Raw genomic sequence first — 9,126 nt, 5'->3', positions numbered from 1 at the left:
AAAATACGTTTAGAATTGGTATCAGGAAGTTGTTCACAGTGAGCAATGTGGAATGGACATCCAGGTAGTAATGGAATCAAATCCCCTGATGCCAAATGAAAACTTCAGTGCTGAAGTGGAGTACTTTAGATCACTCAGATATTTATAAATCATAATATGAATATAATTTTGAGCATGCGTCATATAATGTAAAATATATCAATTTTGCTGGTTTGTACCAGGCGGTATTTAAGGCAATTTGAACATTAAATACATGAAAAGAGATGCAACAAAAGACGTTGCTGTATTTCCAAGCAGTTTTTTAATGTCCCTTATTCATAAATACATTATGGCAGAGAGGGGGCCATTCAGCCCATCAAATAATACCATATATCTGTAGAGCAATTCATTCCATTCAAATTGTCCACTGTAACCCCACTCATTCAATTTTTAAAACATCATTCATTGTCTCCATTTTTACCATAGTTGTAGGTGGTATTGCAGACCATTGTCATTCATTGTGTGAAAACAAATTCTTCTTATATCCCTATTTATCTCTTGACCAAAACTTTTTAGGTCTCTTTCTATTTATTTTTGACCTTGTCTACAATTCAGTTGTATCTGTAATTCATTACTTAGCATGACTCATCGCAGGAGAAGAATGTTGCAATCAGTGAATGGAACACTTTGTCCTTTGTAATTTTCTTTTGTCTTGTATTTTATGGGTTCTGTTTAGAGGCATCAACCTCAAAACTGTTTTGTCATTACGTTTTGAAGTTTTGCATGTGGCCCTGTCAAAGGTGTCAGGCAAGCTGTTAATTAAGGATGGGCTCCTATTTTGCCTGTGAGGTATTATGATATAACAGCACTGGTTCTTTGAGTATTGGTTCCGTAAGTCCAATTGCCCACTAGAGTCATCCTCCTGTTAAGAAAGAACTGATGGTTATCACAGATCTCCTGAGTTATTTTGAGAAGACTTGTCGATAGTAGAGTTAATTTTTAAACATTTTCATCATGGACTGGTGAAATGGCTTCTTAAACAGCAAGACTGTATTCTGAACAGTGAATGGCCTGCTTCTATGCTGTAGGAATTCCATGTTCCTAGAATAGATTTGCTAACATGCATTGGCCTGAAAATGTAGGATATTCTAACAAGCCTTTTGTTTCCAAACAAAGTGAAAAATGGAAACATTTGAAATAATCTTCACCAAGTTACTGAACATTCCAATTCTGGAGACACGAGGAATAGCAAACACCCACAAACTTGAAACTATACATCAGAAAAGTTGGAAATCAGGTGTGAGTACATTGTGATACTTAAAATAATTATCACTACAACTTAATTCACAGGTGATGTTCAAGTTTAAATTGAGATTAAGGATCAGGGATTTGCTCAAACTCTTGTCATTTAGAGTCATAGGGATCCATGGCGCAGAAAAAGGCCATTGATTAGTCACAGGTCAAAAACAACTACTACCTATTTTCCAGCATTTGGTCTATAATTTTATACACCATGACATCACAAATGTACATCTGAGTACTTGTAAATGTTATGAAGGTTTCTACTTCGACAGGCAGTGTTCCAGATTGGAAGGGATATGAGGAAAATATTTTCACCCAAATTGCCTGTTCTTTACCTTAAACCTATGCCTTTTACCTGGTCGTTGATCCCACCACCCCTTATAAATCTTAATCATATCCCCTTTACAGTTTCCTCCGCTCCAAGAAAAACACCATTCTATCTAATCTCTTCATATTTAAAACACTCCAGCCCAGAAAACATCTTGGTAAATCTCTGCACCCTCGCCAGTGCAAATACAAATAATGTGGATTCCAGAACTTCACACAAAGCTCTAGCTGTGGCCTAACCAATGATTTATATGGCTCCAACGTTACCTTCCTGCTGTAAACTATCTCGCTCAGCTAATAAAGCCAAGTGTCTCAATGCTGCCTTAATCAATTTATCTATCTGTCCTGCTACCTTAAGGGATGAGTGGACATGCACACCAAAGTCCCACTGATCCTCACAGTTTCCCAGGGTCCTACCATTCATCATAAAATCACAAAGATGTACAGCACAGAAACAGATCCTTCAGTCAAATGCGTCCATACGAACCAGACATTCTGAATAAATCTAGTCACATTTGCCAATACCCAGCCCATATCCCTCTAAATCATTCCTGTTTATATAACCATCCAGATGCCTTTTAAATGTTGTAATTATACCAGCGTCCTCCACTTCCTCTGGCAGCTCATTCTGTACATGTACCACCCTCTGCGTAAAATAAGTTGCCCCTTAGGTCCCTTTTGAATCTTTCCCCTCTCATCTTAAATCCATGCCCTCTAGTTCTGGATTCCCCCACCCCAGAGAAAAGACCTTGTCTATTTATCCCATCCATGCCCCTCAGGGTTTCATAAACCTCTATTAAGGTCACCCCTCAGTTTCCGACGCTCCAGGGAAAACAGCCCCAACCTATTCCGCCTCTACCTATAGCACAAATCCTGCAAACCTGGCAACATTCTAGTAAATCATTTTGAACCCTTTCAAGTTTTACAATACAACAGCAAGGGCTCCAAAGTGAATCGTTATGGAACCCACCTTGACCATCAAGCTCTGCTTCCTGCCAATCAGCCAATTGTGGATCCAAATTATCCAAATTTCCTTGGAGCCCATGAGTTCTTACTCTCTCTATCAGTCTTCTACATGGGACTTTTATCAGAAGCTTTGCTGAAGTCCAAGTAAGCCATGTTGAATGTATTACACATAACTATGCACCTGGTTTCCTCTTTGAAAAATTCAGTCAAGTTGGTCAGACACTGACATCCCCTTAACAAAGCCATTCTAACTGTTCTTGATTAATCATTGCCTCTCAAGTGCAGACTAATTTTGTCCCTCAGAATTGTTTCCAATAGTTTCCCCACCATTGAGATTAGACTGATTGGCCTACTGTTTCCTTAACGAGTTTTGAGAAGATTTGTATCTCAGGTTGAGGTTTGGATGTAGGTTTGCTTGCTGAGCTGGAAGGTTCATTTCCAGACCTTTCATCACCCTACTAAGTAACATCTTCAGTGGACCTCAGGCGAAGCACTGCTGAAAATTCCTGCTTTCTATTTATATCTTTGGGTTGGTGATATCATTTCCTGTGGTGATTTATATTTCCTGTGGTGAAGTCACTTCCTGTTCCTTTTCTCGGGGTGGCAGATGGGGTCTACCATGCAATCCAACCGGAACTCTATCAACAAACACATCGAGTTAGACCCCATCTACCACCTCCTGAGAAAAGGAACAGGAAGTGACTTCACCACAAGAAATAACATCACCACAGGAAATGACATCACCAACCCAAAGATATAAATAGAAAGCAGGAATATTCAGCAGTGTTTTGTCTGAGGCTCACTGAAGATGTTACCGAGTAGGGTGACGAAACATCTGGAAATGAACCTTCCAGCTCAGCGAGCAAACCTACATCCACTACTGTTTCCTTGCTTATCACTTGCTCTCTTCTTGAATAACAATGCCACATTGGCTGTCCTCCAGTCCTCTGGCTCCTTTTCTGTGGCCAGACAGGAACTGAAAATTATTGCCAACACCCCGTTATTTCCTCTCTTGCCTCACTGAACAACCTGGGATATATTTCATCCAGTCCTGGATATTTATCTACTTTTAAGTCTGCCAAACCACTTAGAACGTCCTCTCTGTCTCTGTTCATTTCTTTAAATATATCCTGTAGTCCTACTCCCTAATTTCTATGCCAACATCATCCCAGTGACTAGTGAACAGTAAGACAGAATATTCATTTAGAACCCTACCTATATTTTCCATGTACAAGCTACTACTGTGGTCCTTAATGAGTCCTACTCTTTCCTATTTGTCGTTTTAATATACTTGTAAAATTACTTCGGATTATATTCCTGCCATTATTCTTTCATGTCCATTTTTACTCTTAGTTTCCTTTTTATGTTTCCCCTGGATACTCCATACTCTTCTAGGGATTCTGCTGTTTTGAGCCCTTGGTGTCTGCTGTAAGCCTCCATCTTTCTCTTCATCCTTAATATCCTGCCTTGATATCCAGGACCCACAGGATTTGATGGTCCCACCTTTTGTCTTTATTGGAACTTAAATGTGAAAATAGGGTCTCCCTATTTCCTCCTTGAATGCAGTCCATTGCATTAACACAGATTTATGTGAAAGTATCTCTCCCAATCCACTCTGGCCAAATCATATCTGATTCTATTAAAACAGGCCTTCTGTTAAAATACCTCTTCCCACCCAAACTCCTGCAAAAATGCCATCTCATATTCCCAATACCTCTGCCTCCACCGTATCTGCTCCCAGGAGGACCAGTTCCACCACAGAACACACCAGATGGCCTCCTCCTATAGAGACCGCAGTTTCCCTTCCCACATGGTTTAAGATATCCTCCATCGCATCTTATCCACATCCCGCACCTCCACCCTCAAACCCCACCCCTGTAACCATAACAAGGACAGAACCCTCCTGGTGCTCACCTTCCGCCCTACCAACCTTCACATAAACTACATCATCTGATGACATTTCCGCCACCTCCAAACAGACCCCACCATCAGGGATATATCTCCCTCCCCACCCCTTCCGCTTTCCACAAAGACCGTTCCCTCCCTGACTACCTGGTCAGGTCCTCTTTTCCCCCCCCCTACAACCCACTCTCCCATCCAGGCACTTTCCCCTGCCTCTGCAGGAATTGCAAAACCTGCTCCCACACCACCTCCCTCACCTCCATCCAAGGCCCCAAAGGAGCCTTCCATATCCATCAAAGTTTCACCTGCACATCCACCAAAATCATTTATTGTATCCGTTGCTCCCTATGTGGTCTCCTCTACACTTGGGAGACTGGACGCTTCCTAGCAGAGCGCTTTAGGGAACATCTCTGGGACACCCGCACCAATCAACCACACCGCCCTGTGGCCCAACATTTCAACTCCCCCTCCCACTCTGCCGAGGACATGGAGGTCCTGGGCCTCCTACACCACTGCTCCCTCACCACCAGACGCATGGAGGAACAACGCCTCATCTTCCGCCTCTGACAACGTCTCCCCATCCCCATCCCCCACCCCCCTCTCATTTATCTCTCCCCTCTGGAGGCTTCCTGCCTCTATTCCTGATGAAGGGCTTTTGCCCAAAACGTCGATTTTTCTGCTCCTCGGATGCTGCCTGACCTGCTGTGCTTTTCCAGCACTACTCTAATCTAGATTCTGGTTTCCAGCATCTGCAGTCCTTGTTTATACCTAATAGATTCCCTGATCAATATTGCAATATCCAATCCTCTGTTACCTGCTTTCCTGTCTCACGTGAAGACCCTGTATCCTGGAATCTTAAGCTGCCAATCCTTCCCCTCTCTCAGTTATGTATCTGTCATAGCAACTATGTCATACCCAATGTTTTATATATGCTCTCAACTCATTTGCTTTGTTTGTCAGAGTCCTTGCATTAAAATAAATACCATCCAAACTTACCAAACTCCCTTGTGCCTTACCTGGCCTATAATTTCTGTGCATTATTGACTCCCTTGATATCTCTTCTAATTTTGGCTTTTCATCTCCCCTGTTGAACCTTCTCTCTGGAACGCAATCTTCTGTCGTTTGGCATTTTCTTAGATTGTGCACAACGAGTGTGTGTGAGAGACGGTGAATGAAACAAGCAACTGAAGTTACTGAACACATTCTGTGATATAATTGCATCAGTTTGATGGCTAACTGGGGTCTCCAGATCTGTTCCTTCTTCTGAAGTCCATCTGCATTTGAAGCTTTCCTTGAGATTAGGAATCTGATATCTATGTCAATCTCTCCAACAGAACTTGCCAAAGCTTTCGTATTTGGGCGACTCTGGAAACTTTTCTGTAGCTACAACATGTATGGTGGATGGGTGGTTTAATGCATTTCTAAGGTGCTCAGCCCTTTAATACTGACCTGCCATTTGGAGAGATTTGCCATCTGCATGGAGTATAGTTGAGTTGCCATAGTTGTGGGAGAAAGTGACGACTGCAGATGCTGGAGATCAGAGCTGAAAATGTGTTGCTGGAAAAGCGCAGCAGGTCAGGCAGCATCCAAGGAGCAGGAGAATCGACGTTTCGGGCATGAGCCCTTCTTCAGGAATGAGGAAAGTGTGCCAAGCGGGCTAAGATAAAAGGTAGGGAGGAGGGACTTGGGGGAGGGGCGTTGGAAATGCAATAGGTGGAAGGAGGTTAAGGTGAGGGTGATAGGCCGGAGTGGGTTTGGGGGTGGAGAGGAAGAAGATTGCAGGTTAGGAAGGTGGTGCTGAGTTTGAGGGTTGGGACTGAGATAAGGTGGGGGGAGGGGAAATGAGGAAACTGGAGAAGTCTGAGTTCATCCCTTGTGGTTCGAGGGTTCCTAGGTTGCCATAGTTGTGCAATAATTCTGTCTAGCTTATGGGATTTGTTCTTGTTATTGTCAGGACTAGCTACTGATGGAGGGTATATACTGATTATTATTCATTGTTTAGAATCGGCAAAATGTCCTTGGGAGAGTATTCAAATATTTGGTAATCAAAGTTTGTGTGAAGATTTGTAGCTCGGGTGCTCGTTGTTGTGGTTCTGTTCGCCGAGCTGGGAATTTGTGTTGCAGACGTTTCGTCCCCTGTCTAGGTGACATCCTCAGTACTTGGGAGCCTGCTGTGAAGCGCTTCTGTGATGTTTCCTCCAGCATTTATAGTGGTTTGAATCTGCCCCTTCTGGTTGTCAGTTCCAGCTGTCCGCTGCAGTGGTCGGTATATTGAGTCCAGATCGATGTGCTTATTGATTGAATCTGTGGATGAGTGCCATGCCTCTAGGAATTCCCTGGCTGTTCTCTGTTTGGCTTGTCCTATAATAGTAGTGTTGTCCCAGTCGAACTCATGCTGCTTGTTGGTTGTTATATACAGTTTGGAAATGCTCTTGATGTATGGTAGTGTGGCTAGTCCTTTGGGTTGTGGCATGTCCTCGTTCCGTTGTCTTTCCCTTAAGCATCTGTTGATGAAATTGCGTGGGTATCCATTTTTGGTGAATGCATTGTATAGGTGTTCCTCTTCCTCTTTTTGCAGTTCTGGTGTGCTGCAGTGTGTTGTGGCCCTTTTGAATAGTGTCTTGATGCAACTTCTTTTGTGTGTGTTGGGGTGGTTGCTTTCGTAGTTCAGGACTTGGTTTGTGTGTGTGGCTTTCCTGTAAACCTTTGGGGTGAATTCTCCATTTGGTGTTCTCTGTACCATTACACCACAAAGAATTCTTTCTTCAAATGCCTCATTCACCTCATCATAGTTTGACCCTAGCTTTTTCGGGGATCAAAGTCCAAAACAATTCAAATATTTCCGGAGATATTAATGATTCTCTTTAATTGTATGTATAAATACTAATAAAACAAGTACTAATAAGTAAATACTTAAATTTTTAAATAATTCATCAGCCTATGAATATTAAATATGAATACATTCATTCATGCAGCTGTTGGTTGAACATCTTCTACAGTGTGAGGATAAAGTTTAACATCATTGTTTGATAAACAATGCTTGTATGACACACTGTCACATTTACCACACGAGGACTCAGTAGATGGTTTTTAAGGTGCAATTTTCTCAATAGGGGTTTCAGATGATGACTTCGCAATCATTACCATTGCAATTCAGCAAGATTTAGTGTTCAAAACAAGTCTATGAACTGCTGTTAATAATAGTAACAGTAATTTATGGTTACATATACACATTTTACTGTATTTTCATAAATATAAGTTGCCATAAGCCAGCACAACTTTAATTATGTAAATTACAAATAGAATTAAATCAGATAAAGTTAGGGCAAATTTCATGCATGGCTTCTTGATTTCCTAAGTGGCTACAGAACGTTGCCACACTCTGCAGCCACCAAACCATGCCCTGTGGACTCAACAGCAAGGAAGAAGCAATCCCTGCTGCCACTGAACAGACTCAGAACATTGCCTCTACCAAAGCAGCCTCATCGCTACTGATACTCCAGCTGCTGCCATCGCCAGAAGAGTGTCTCAACTCTCGAGGACCAGTCTCCATCTCCACTTTCGTGAACTGGCTAGCCATCCAAATTAACTCCCGACCTAACATCAGAGAGAAGAACAGATCCCAATTCAACGACACAGGAAAAGTTGCTCGATTGCGACTGCCATGGCTGTGAGGAATGGATCAGATCCGCCACGCAACAGCTCCCTGCAACTTCTTTCCACCACTGCAGCCACAGAAAGAAGAAAAAAATGTATTTGATTCAAAAGTGAAATGAAGAAAAATAAAATTAAAAAAAAGGATATGGTTAGTCATGCAAGAGGAACTAGGTGGGCCTGGAGCCCAAACACTACCTACCTTGCTGCCTCCACCATTTTGAATAGATATTTGAAAGAATGGACAGAATTCAGTGAATGTACACATGAGGAACAGAAACCATTCTATTATCATTACAAAGAGCAGTCATGTATAAGGTGGTATCACCAGAGGAAGGAGCAGCACTCTGAAAGCTTGTGATTTCAAATAAACCAGTTGGACAATAACCTGGTGTTGTGTGACTTGATTTTGTCCACACCAGTCCAACACTGGCACCTCCACATTGAGGTCACAAGGTGGTAGTAGCAAGTTCTTCAAAAGATAACACTTTTATAGAACTTACTGAACACACAGGAATAAACAGTATGAACTCCATAGCAACAGAACTTATTCATTGGCTAGTTTAGACAGTGATCTAGATATGTTAGTAAGCAAATGTATTATCTGCCATAATTACTGCCCTTCTGCGGTTGTGGTCATTTGAAAATAATTCATGCAGACTTTTGTGAAAAAGAAAATGAAAATTTCTTGATACTTATTAGTAGCTTCTCTAAGTGGATTCAGTAAAGCACAGCATCAACACTGAATGAACCATTACCATCTATTTTTGCTTGTCATGGATTACCTTAAGGTTTTGTTTCAGTGGAAGGTTTTTAATTTGTTCTGTTTCATCCAAATATTGCATGAAACAAAATAATATCAAAGACAGCTTATTCCTGTTTCTAAACTCAAAGATTTGTCAGGATAATAAAAGGTGCACATAATTAAGAAGCAAGTCCTACATACATGGGTGTTCAAGATTTAATATGAAACAATGACTTGATAATTTTCTGCTA

This window comes from Chiloscyllium plagiosum, chromosome 2, assembly GCF_004010195.1.
Source record: "Chiloscyllium plagiosum isolate BGI_BamShark_2017 chromosome 2, ASM401019v2, whole genome shotgun sequence".
NCBI lineage: Eukaryota > Metazoa > Chordata > Chondrichthyes > Orectolobiformes > Hemiscylliidae > Chiloscyllium > Chiloscyllium plagiosum.
This window is presented reverse-complemented; position numbering follows the sequence as displayed.